This window comes from Ranitomeya variabilis, chromosome 3 (assembly GCF_051348905.1).
Source record: "Ranitomeya variabilis isolate aRanVar5 chromosome 3, aRanVar5.hap1, whole genome shotgun sequence".
In the NCBI taxonomy this organism is placed as follows: Eukaryota; Metazoa; Chordata; class Amphibia; order Anura; family Dendrobatidae; genus Ranitomeya; species Ranitomeya variabilis.
Window position 1 is genome coordinate 499249052 of NC_135234.1, and position 12450 is coordinate 499261501.

At 40.7% G+C, this 12450-nt stretch overlaps 1 protein-coding gene across 7 annotated transcripts in view; it reads right to left on the reverse strand.

Moving 5' to 3' along the window:
* The window catches only part of MSI2 (musashi RNA binding protein 2), an 894813-nt gene that overhangs the window by 620328 nt on the left and 262035 nt on the right, over nt 1-12450 (reverse strand). The window lies entirely within an intron of this gene.

Genomic DNA, 12450 nt, shown 5'->3' on the forward strand with positions numbered 1-12450 from the left:
GCTTGTATTTTACAGCCAATCAGAACCAAGTTCTTTCATTCACCCATTTCATTCATAGTGACTGCAAAATCTAACCAAGGCAACACATTTGTGGCTCGACAGAACAACTAGAAAAAATTATCTCTGAACACAAAAATAATATGGGACCATGTATATGACGCTCAGTTCATGTTTAGTGTGTACACTCTGAAAGCTCTCAATGTACATAAATCCATAGAGGTACACTAAGTTAGGGAGGTCAAAAGAGTGCTGGAAGGCATAAAAGTAGTGTTGTTTTACGGATATAATTCTATTTAAAGGGGAGGAGAGAAGCGCTAGAGCCAGAGCTCCTCCCCTCCCCCTCCTATCTACATAGGATCTTATCAGTAGCAGCCGCCATCTCCTAACTCACTAATGGGAAAGTCTTCACTGAATACAGATTTTACCTCGGATTTGAGAATTTTGATAATTACTGATCAATTCTGGCAGAGAAAGAAGCAGATTTGTCAGATAAGATACATTACAAAGATGCTTATTTTCATGTGTACTGTTGATTTATGAAATAAAAATGGTGGTTACGCTTTAACTTGTCTAGGAACCCTACCTCTTATGTTTGTGGCCTCACTTTCAGTAGTCCACTACATAAAAATCTTCTAGAAAGTGAAAACTGTTGCTGTAGCACTACTTTTGGGTAACTACCTTTTAAGTCGATATCCAATCCAGAAAGGGACTTGAAACATAAGCATGGATGTTAACCAAGAGTCTCCTTAAAAACACAAATACTTACCCATGGACAGCTGTTTTAGAGTTCTTATACCCTCATCAGTGTAGCGTAGGCAGCTAATTGGCTACAAAAATGTACGGTAATAAGTGGTTGTACATTTATAGCACATGAGGTATAAACATTTAAAATTTCCCTCTGAAATTATTTTTAGATCTACTATCCACCCTTTCATTATTCATCAGGCTTAGGCAAGTTATATTACCGGTATATATAAATTATATATAGGGAAAAAATTAAATACATATATATCCTTATACATTATTTCTAAACACTCTTTTTCGATGATTACTTTGTATCTCTGTTCATACTGCACCCACACACACACAAATGATACACCGATTGAAAGGTAAACTTGCCCGCAAGAAAATAGCCAAACAAACCACACACCCACGATGTGATCACAAAATACAGTTTAAACAATCATTTTCATAAACGTGCAGTAAGGAAAAATGACCTGCAGGTGGCACCACATTACCCCAAAGCACACTACCACAAAGCTACTTACAGACATAGCAAACAAATCCTAACATTTGCCTTGGGGGCTTTCCAGCTTGCCGAACTCCTTGCCCAGCCAATTTCAGGCACATTGGAGGATTGTACACTTCACTGCAGGTGAGTCATATATGCAAACATATTTGTAAACATGCACTGCCTATTCAATTGCTCAGTTTATAATCCACCAACACACACAAATGATGCACCATTTCCAAGGTCAAATTACCTGCAGGTGGCATTTGCCTTGGGGGTCTTTCTAGCTTGCCGAAGTGCTTGCCCAGCCTATTTCAGGCAAATTCGGAGATTGCACACTTCATTGCAGGTGAGTCACATATGCAAACACATTTGTAAACATGCACTGCTTTTTCGGTGATTACTTCGCCCCTCACAAACAAATAATACACCATTTGAAAGGTAAACTTGCCCCCTTCAGCAAGAAAATACACAAACAAACCACACATTCACGAGTTGATCAATAAATACAGTTTAAACATTCATTCAGAAAACCTGCATAAAAAAAACAATAACCTGCAGGTGGCACCACAACCTCAAAACATTTTTTTAGCCTTTACTTATCAAACCAATTTATTGTATTACCAATCTACATATATAAACACCCCTCAGTGTTTATCAGCTCATTAAATACATTAACATTAGACCAGCTTGATTTTGCTGAAATTGCCTGCGCCCCCGACAACCAATGTGCAAAAATTTCGCATGGGCTAACTAGTATTTATATATTATGGATCTATAATGCACAATGTTATGGATCTATAATGCACAATGTTACTCAATTACTCAATTTATTTGAAATGTAGTTGCTTCTAAGTACTCTGATTGTCTAGGACTTGCAGGTTCCAACATTTAAAGTAGTGATAAGCGATTCTGACATAATACACATTTGGCCGTTTGATTGAACTTGGCCAAGAACTTGGATTCACATCGTATGTATCTATTATTTATGCTCTGGCTTCTTTCCAGATCATAAAAAACTAAAGTGAAAATAAATAAATAAAAACCTCACTGCTCACCTGTCCCACCGCCGGAGCCCCCATCCAGTTTCCTTGTGATGCTAATGGCCTACTGGACTGAAGATGGAGATAGATGATGTCGGTATAATGAAGAAGAGGAGACCGGAGGGAATTGCGATAGTGGGACAGGCGAACAGCGAGGTATTTTTTCCCTTTCATCCCTTTAAAAATCAAGAAAACCAGCACTAAACGAATAACAAAAAGAGAGGATTTAGGGAAATCTAAATTTCCAATGAAGTTTAAGGCGAATTCAATCTGGCTTCAACAGGTTCTCTCATCTCTAGTTTTGAGCATTTTTTGTTTTGGCTAATTGTACTATATCTATGCGTTATGTTTACCTTGAAGTTCAAGTATTTTGTTTGTTTTCCTACTATGGCATTTATTATTACTGGAGAAATTTACTAAAAATAAATAAGGGAAGGAAAGAATAAAGAAAGAAGAGAAGGATAAACATGCCAGGTTAATATTCTTAAAGTATGCTGCAGGGACTTTTTATGCTGCTATTTAAGGTGTAAGTATAAAAGAAAAGTTTAGCATACTGGTCCCTATGGTGCATTAGAGCATACATATTCATTGCCCTTCAAGTTTAGCCTTCCCCCTTAAAGTAGTGTAAGTGTGGAGTAATTGGATCAAATGAGAGGGGTAATCAGACAGGCATGACAATATTCTGTATTACTCAGAGGTTGCAGGTTGCTAGGCAACAACAGAGAATCTAGACAAAGATAAAGATAAATAACTGTCTGGGGTCAGATTTATTAAAGGGAAAACAAGGACCATTCTAACCCAGTGATTACTTCCATATATATTAATGTTGCATATAAGCCAAACTAATCCAATTAAACAGCATGGGTCATTTCTGTCTTTTTTAATAGAAGCCATGTGTTCAACATATTGCAGACGCTGGAGAGTCATTATCATTGTTTAAGTCCAGAACAAGATTAAGAAATAGGAAATAAGCGCAATAAATAAAAACTTGCACTAGGAGTACGATACTTGTAGTGTTGCGGACTTGTCTTCAGAGTGAGGAAAGCTTCAAGGTCACGAGATACTGCGCTCACAAGTAGTGGTTTCTTGGGTCTACTAAATTCATTGTGAAAGTGTCTTCTGATACAACAACAGGTGGAAACTCATCAGCTACATGATAAATAGCTAAAAACTGTGGTGGTCTTCATTTAATTTAAAATAAACACATTTATACAAACCGACGAAACTATCAAACGTTTTTATTGTCCATTCAGATTTCAAAGGATCTATCAGTGCAGAACTAAAAAAGAGTTAAAATCCCAGTGTTGTTCACTAAATTGCACTGACCTTCTTCTCCTCCCTTCATCCTCTCTCCCCTCCCAGTCATGAGCCACAGAAATTAAATGGATTCAGTCTATCAGCACTCTGCATCTAAGTGATTAAATTCAGCTGCTGGAAAAATCTGTCGCCCGCCGCATCTGAGAAATGATCCTGCCAGACATGTACAAAAAGATAGAAAGAAAGAAAGCCGAAATATGTCCCATCACACTGTATGATATCTGTAGTATCATCTCCATTGTGGGACGGTAGGGGGGTAAAAGCTGTGTGTGGTGGGCTCTCACGATGAGCCAGTGCAACGCCATATGGATTATCCAACTGGCCAAACTTTGTGTAAGCTTTATAAATCTATAAGTCCATAACTTCAATTATTGCAGAAATGTTTCATAGGTTACTTACACTATTACACAGAGTGAAAAATCGTGAAAAATAACTTGTCCAATGAAGTCAAGCATGTAGACTGGCCCATCTTATTATACATGTACAATAAACACAGCGAACGCTGTGGTTTGTCCTGATGACGTTTGAAGCTTTGAAACGCGTAGACAAATTTGATTCCAGTTTCTTCCCGTTGTTCCACACAGGTTGTGATCTCACAACCTGATCAGGTGAGCATGATTGTTCTACTTTCTCCTACTTTATACCCAGGTAAGACCCTGTTGTGCTTTTTGACCTTTCAGGCTTTTTTTTTGTACTTTATTCATGTACGGTACTTCCAGTCAGACTCAATATTGAGCTCAGGGCTCTGTGGAGGCCATCTCATCACTTTCAGGACTCTTCCTTGACATTGAAGATAATTCATAATGACATTAGTTGTATGTTTGGGATCATTCTCCTACAGCAGAATAAATGTGGAGGCAATCAGCACCTCCCTAATGTATTTGCCTATATTTCTGAGCATTGATGACATCATTAATCCTGACGAAATCCCCAAGTGCATTTGATTAAATGCAACCCCAAACTTGCAATGAACCTCAACCATGTGCCAATGTTGACAGCAGACTGATTATTGTACCGCTCTCTAGACGTTTGGCAACAAATGGTCCTCTGTGCCATCCAAATATCTAATATCTAGATGACCTGTTGAAGCGCAATTTAAGCATGAAACGATCGTCGTCTGTATTTGCTCCACTGTTTTATCTGCCTGCTGATGGTATGATGCCGCCACAATAAAGGATTTTGTTGCACGGGATGGTATGTGCCAATCTGCTTTCTTTACTATGGACATACAGATTCTTTTTCTTTGGAAGTGGCACCCATAATCCCTGGTGTGAGTGCAGCTTCATTAACCCGAGGTCATACAGCTGTGCCTTCGTCCTGCTTCTCTCCCATGGCATCCAAAAATCTAAGATCTTGACGACTCAGTCCAGAGCACCTGCTGCCATTTTTTTCTGGATCCCAGTTCCATGAGTCGTTTGACCTTGTTTCCACGTCAAAAGGTATGGCTGTTTGGCAGCAATGTTTCCACGAACACCACTGATGGCCACATTTTTCTTAACAGTAGATGGGTGTAGCGGAGTTCCACTAGTTGTTGCCAGTTCTGAGCTTATTGCACTGTTGGACATTTTCTGACTGACGGCAAGTAAGCAGGATTTGACTTTCATTCGCTGCACTACACTTCCTTGTTGATCACTACTGCACTACGCTTCCTTGTTGATCACTACGTTCATCAACGTTACTTGGTGTTTCTCCAAAAGACCTTGAACAATACATCTTAAAGGGAACCCGTCACCCCATTTTTTCGATACGATATAAAAATATGGTTCAGTAGGGCATGAGCTCTGCTTTACATCAGTACCTTTCATATCCCCCTGATTCCCCACCTTTACTGAGAAAATACCTTAGCAATCTCTCTGTTTTCGGATGTCAATCACCCCGGTCCGGTCCGATGGGCATGGCCTAATCGCCGTCTCTCCCCCTGCTCCTCGGCGTGTTTGATGTAACTAGATCTGTGAATAGCACAGATCTCGTTAAGTTTCTGCGCATGCACATTGAATTGTCTGCAGACAGCCACACAGAAATCTTTCTGATACCAGAGGACACATAGCCACTGCTGGTGTCCTCAGGATTATACACCTGAGCAAAATTGAGCTCACGGACTTATGGAACTCCCCTGATGAATCTCTGCGAGTGGAGAAGAAACGCGTTGGGAGGCGTTACTTTCTAACATACTTGGTGGGGGGTGTCCAGTATAGGGCTCATCTGGGCCTGTCCTTGTAAGGACAGGAGTCAATGCTGGGGCACGACAGGGGAGTAGGCAACGGTTCCCCATCCCTGTACACATTGCTCCATTTCTTTCTTTACTGCTGGACCCTCCCGGAGACCCTTATTCATCTATGTGGTACTCCAGTCTGCAATTGGTGAGACACAACCAGTTTTTTATCTGCACGGTTATCGACGTGAGCACCTTTGTTTATAATTTGTTTGTTCAATTTTAATTATCAGTAGTAAAAGTTATGTTTTATATATAGGGGTTATACTCTTCTAGCTGATTATTATTGTTCTCCCTAAGAGTTGTGCAACAGCTTGGGTGCTTCAAGCTGCAGCTGTATTTCTAAGGTATTTTCTCAGCAAAAGTGGGGAATCGGGGGATATGAAAGGTACTGATGTAAAGCAGAGCTCAGGCCCTATTGAATCATATTTTTATCTCATATCGAAAAAAACGGGGTGACAGGTTCCCTTTAAAATTCCAGTCAGTCGTAAAAATTTTTACCTGGAAGAGGCATTGTTACTGGTGTATAACTTGCCTCTTGTTGTTGTGACCAGTGTTGTATGACCTGTGACATGACATGGTCTTCCTTAACCTCACTGTTGGAGCAGATTTTAGCTGTTCCCGCCCCAAAATTAAGCCTGCTACACAGCTGTAGATAAAGGCTCCGGCAGTGAGCCCGCATCAAAGCCGGGACATGTCAGCTGTTTCGACCAGATGACATGTGCCCCCAATAGGCGGGTGAGGAATCGCAATCCGCCCGTGCCTATTGACTAGTTAACTGCCGCTGTCAAGCTGACAGTGACATTTCATAAGCCAGAAATGTGGGCACCGGTGACCCCGTCACACGATCGGGGGTCATCGGTGCTTCGGCATAACCACCAGAGGTCTCCTGCAGACTGCTATGGTTGTTGATGTCGGATTGCTATGAGCTCCACCCTGTGGTCGGCGCTCATAGCAATGCTGTAATTCTACTGCATAGGGGTGATCTGAGCATCGCCTCTATGCAGAAGAGGCAATCGAGTTATGGCAGCTTCTAGCCTTCCATGGAGGCTATTGAAGCATGCCAAAATAAAAAAGTTTTAAAAAATATGAAAAAAAAAAAATATATAAAAGTTTAAATCACCCCCCTTTTGCTCCATTCAAAATAAAAAAAAAATCAAACCTACACATTTGGTATCTCTCGGTTCAAAATCGCCCGATCAATAAAAAAAAAAAAAGTATTAACCTGAATGCTAAACGGCGAGAAAAAAAAAAACGTCAGAATTAAGTTTTTTGGTCGCCGTGACATTGCATTAAATAATTGGAGGTTAAAAGAACGTATCTGCACCAAAATGCTATCATTAAAAACATCAGCTCGGCACTCAAAAAATAAGCCCTCACCCAACCTCAGATCACGAAAAATGGAGACGCTACAGGTAACGGAAAATTGCGCAAATTTTTTTTTTCGCAATGTATGGAATTTTTTTTCACCACTTAAGATAAAAAAAGAACCTAGACATGTTTGGTGTCTATGAACTCGTAATGACCTGGAGAATCATAGTGGCAGGTCAGTTTTAGCATTCACTGAACCTAGCAAAAAAAGCCAAACAAAAAAAGCTAGTTTGGGATTGCCCTTTTTTTTGCAATTTCAACGCACTTGGAATTTATTTCCAGTTTTCTAGTACACGACATGGTAAAACCAATGGGGTCGTTCAAAAGTACAATTTGTCCCGCAAAAAATAAGCCCTCACATGGCCATATTGACAGAAAAATAAAAAAAGTTATGGCTCTGGGAAGGAGGGGAGCGAAAAACGAAAACGCAAAACCGAAAAAAGCTCTGGTCATTAAGGGGTTAATCAGCAGTCAGTAATTCAGTTTTTACCATCAGTGTTTCATCAACTTCACTTCTGAAAAAGTGGTAAACACGGAGAAGATACTGATGCCATCTGTGTGCAGTCAGCGATTTTTATGGACCCATGGGACTTCTATGGGTATTTTTGATCCGTGACTGATCAATAATAGACATGAATACGCAATTTGTTTGCAAATATATGGTCTGCAGAAACATGGACATGGGAACAGCTCCAGACATTATAACGGGCTTGTGTTCTATTCATGAAAAACAGAACACCTACATTACTCAAAAAACATAAGTCTGAATGATGCCTTACTTTGCAGCAATTTTTCAACACCTGCCTAAAACTTTTGCATAGTACTGTATATAAAAGGTCTTGCTCAGTTTGCAAAATGATTTTCTTATACCATATTAATGGTATAAGAAAACATATATGATGGGTTTTCTGTACCCTTATCTTTTGGCGAGGTAAAAGGAGTGGAATAGACCCTCTCTCGTTCTGGAGACCCTGTCTTCACCTATATTGACAAGTCTACCCATTATTTGAATAAGCACTGTGCAATACTTAGTTTCCTCCTGTGGCAGCACAGCAGAGAACTTGAGAACTATGCTGACGAATAAATGACTAACTTCCAGAATCACAGTATGTCACTATTTTATGCTGTTCTTAGAATAAAGAATATATTGGTGACCGATTCCATTTAAAGGGAACCGGTCACAAGGATTGTGCACAGTAGTCTACAGTGTCGGCGCTGTTACACTGATTACAATGATACATTGGTTGATGAAATCTTGTGGTTGTTGTTTAATTATTTTTGGTTTTGAGTTAATGATATGCCCGTACCCCGGGGCGGCCTGTGAGGGGTCTTCATGTGGTGCTCTGATTAGATATTCATAATGCAGACTGCTGACCGGTCACTAATCACTGGTCTGGTGAGTATAATACTAGGGGTCACTAATCACTGGTCTGGTGAGTATAATACTAGGGTTGGGGAACTTACATTAGTAGCACCACTCCAGTGCTAAAATTAAAAAAATATATAATAAAAACACTGGAGTGGTGCTTCCATGTGGCCTCAACCAGTAAAACAACATATTTACTATAAGGAAAAGAAATATTCATATTTCGATAAGATTTTCCACTTCATCATTTTTTATCCTTTCTTCTTAATGCTCTAATATATTTTACTGGATTACATGTCAAGATACATTAGTAAGCTTCAACATGTCTTCGGCCTGCTTGTTATCAAACAACCATCAACGTAAATGGCCCAGTTAAAATTCATGAAGAATGGTCATTCAGAGGACAAAACACAGTACTTGGGTCACTGTGTCACGTTACATAATATAGCGGCTGTATGGAGCAGTCATGTATGTAAATCCCATCCATGTTCACCTATTGGAAGAGCATCGGTAGAACATAAAAGCATTGGTTGAGTGCAGATTACTCGCCAAGGAGAATGTAGCTCTATACTCAATTCCCTAGGGGGATGTGTAAGAGGAAATGCAGGATGGATTTTTTTCGTACCCAGAATTCTCCGTTTCTAGCACAGTTGCCAGCTGCTCTTACGCTAACTTCTAATCTAATATATAATGCTCACTAGCACACAACTGCCAATACACAAACTGTTCCTAACAAATAAACAGAGCCAAAGAAGCATGCACGTAGCAGTAACACGAGCCGGCGTGAAATAGGCTGCCGCTCACTGCTGCCTGCTCTGTATATCTGTGCAAGCAAACGCTAAGGCTGTGTCTAGGGATGCACAAACCTCATCTGAGACAGAACAGATAGTTAATAATTGAACAAGGAGAAGTCTCCCTCCTCTCGGAAAACTCAAGGTGACACCATACGACCTGCCCAAGAAAAACGAGAGTGTGCACCTTGCTGAAAATTAAGTCACACTTCGCCTCCCAGGATCATTGGAGATTGAGAGGGAGACCTTGCTCCCATGCTTTCACTGCTGCCCTTTGCTGGGCTCTGAGCAGGCCCCAATGTATTTCGCCTGTACTCTACACTGACAGGATTAAAGATAGTGTAAAGTGGGTGAAAGGAGAACTAAACATTTCTCCATTTTACTGCAACCTTTGTCTTATGGCTTGCGGACCATGAAATAACTTGCACTGCTGATCCAGCATCAGAGAAGCGCCAGCAACAAGAAAGGGGCTTATGCAATTTCCAGGAACAGAAGTGGAGGCGGTTATTAGAAGCGTGGTAACAGGTGTGCCCGGATACATTATATATAGCAGTCCCTGCACAAATCAGTAAGTTTGGCCACTCCAGCTCTAAAACTGCAATAAAAAAGGATAGGACAGTGCGCACAAATGTAATCGTTTATAGGGTGCTCTGGAAACACAGTCTGGAATTACTTAATGATGAAACATTTCTGTACTATATGTCTTTATGATTTCACATTAACCTCCAACGTAACTGCATAAACCATGGATAGCCAAGACAGAAGTCAGATAGGACAAGAGTCAAAGCACTTAAGACATTTATCTTCTTATTTGGCAATAAAAAGGCAATTAATATTAAAGGAGATTAGATGAACACAATAAAATCATGAAAGAGGTTCATCCCATTGGCTATGTACTGTCCAAGCCATGTGGAGACGTATCTGAAATCAATAAACCCTCTGATCTCTGCTGTCTCGGCTGTCACATGCCACTGCACCACTCCGGCACGATACAACCCACTTCAGGAGGCTGTGAATTGTATGTAAAGTGTTCGCACAAGAGGTAAAATCAGTAAATCGAAGCCTGACCTCTTTTTAATATAATAAACTGCCAGCATTAGAAGACAGCAAAATCAACTAACTGTGGAATGCATTAGCGGTTGCATTTACTTACATATGAAGCTGTACTCTGCTTTTCCAAAGTATCATTTGTTGAGCCAAAACCCCATTTCGAGCACAATTCTCTTAATTGGTAATTGCATCTGAACATATCACTAGTTTTGCCCATTTTTATAAACACTCCATAAATCTATAGTTGATGCATAATAAAAGGGCAATGCAAAAAGAGGCTGAATGAATGAATGAGATATCTAATAGTGTTTCCCCGGGAAAAAAAAAAAAAAAAAGACAGGGTCTTATATTATTTTTTTTGCTCCGAAAGATGTGTTCGGGCTTATTTTCAGGAGAGGTCTTATTTTTTATTCATGATCATCATCCACAATAATTCTTTAACAAAAAAAAAAACAAACAACATTTATTCAAATACTGTATATTCATGTCATCAGACACGCACACACTGCACATACATACACATGTATACCTCATACAATACTTATTGAAAAAATTACCAAGTATGAGATTGACAAGGCTACGATTAAGTGGATTCATAACTGGCTCAGCGATCGTACTCAAAGAGTGGTAATGCATGGTTGTACATCCAATTGGAAGAGTGTTTCAAGTGGGTAACCACAAGGCTCTGTCCTGGACCCAGTGTTGTTCTACATTTTTTATAACTAATCCAAATAAGGGAACTTAAGGAAAGCTAATCAAATTTGCAGGTGATGCAAAGCTAGGAGGGGACAGCACTAGAGAAGACAAAGGATTCAGAAGGATCTAGAGAAGCTTGAACAATGGGAACTAACTAATAGAAAGGGATTCAACAGGGAGAAATGAAAGATCTGGACAAGAAAAATGAAAATTACATCTACAGAATGGGAGGAATTGAAGCAAGCAACAGCATGTGTGAACAAGACTTGGGTATTCTAATAGATCACAGACTGCACATGAGTCAACAGTGTGATGCAGTAGCAAAAAAAGGCAAAGGGTACCATCACACAGTACCATTTTGATCGCTACGACGGTACGATTCGTGACGTTCTAGCGATATCGTTACGATATCGCAGTGTCTGACACGCAGCAGCGATCAGGGATCCTGCTGAGAATCGTACGTCGTAGCAGATCGTATGGAACTTTCTTTCGTCGCTTGATCACCCGCTGACATCGCTGGATCGTTGTGTGTGACAGCGATCCAGCGATGTGTTCGCTTGTAACCAGGGTAAACATCGGGTAACTAAGCGCAGGGCCGCGCTTAGTAACCCGATGTTTACCGTGGTTACCAGCGTAAACGTAAAAAAAAAAAACAGTACATACTTACATACCGGTGTCTGTCCCCGGCGTCTCAGCTTCTCTGCACTGTGTGAGCGCCTGCCGGCCGGAAAGCGAGCACAGCGGTGACGTCACCGCTGTGCTTTCCGGCTATGGCGCTTACACAGTGGAGAGAAGCAGAACGCCGGAGGACAGACACCGGAATGTAAGTATGTACTGTTTGTTTTTTTTACGTTTACGCTGGTAACCAGGGAAAACATCGGGTTACTAAGCGCGGCCCTGCGCTTAGTTACCCGATGTTTACCCTGGTTACCGGGGACTTCGGCATCGCTCCAGCGCCGTGATTGCAACGTGTGACCGCAGTCTACGACGCTGGAGCGATAATCATACGATCGCTGCGACGTCACGGATCGTGCCGTCGTAGCGATTAAAATGGTACTGTGTGACGGTACCCAAACAGTTCTAGGATGTATGTAGAGAAGCATAGAGTCTAGATCACATGAAGTAATTATCCCCCACTCCTCCTCCTTGGTCAGACCTCATCTGGAATACTTTGTCTAGTTCGGAGTACCACATTTAAAAAAAAAACTGGAGCAAATTCAGACAAAAGCTACCAGGATGGTCAGTGGACAGCAAACTATGTACAACGAGGAACGGTTAAAGGATCTGAGAATGTTTAGCTTGCAAAAAAGAAAGCCAAGAGATGACTTAATAGCTGTCTACAAATATCTGAAGGGATGTCACAGATATCATTT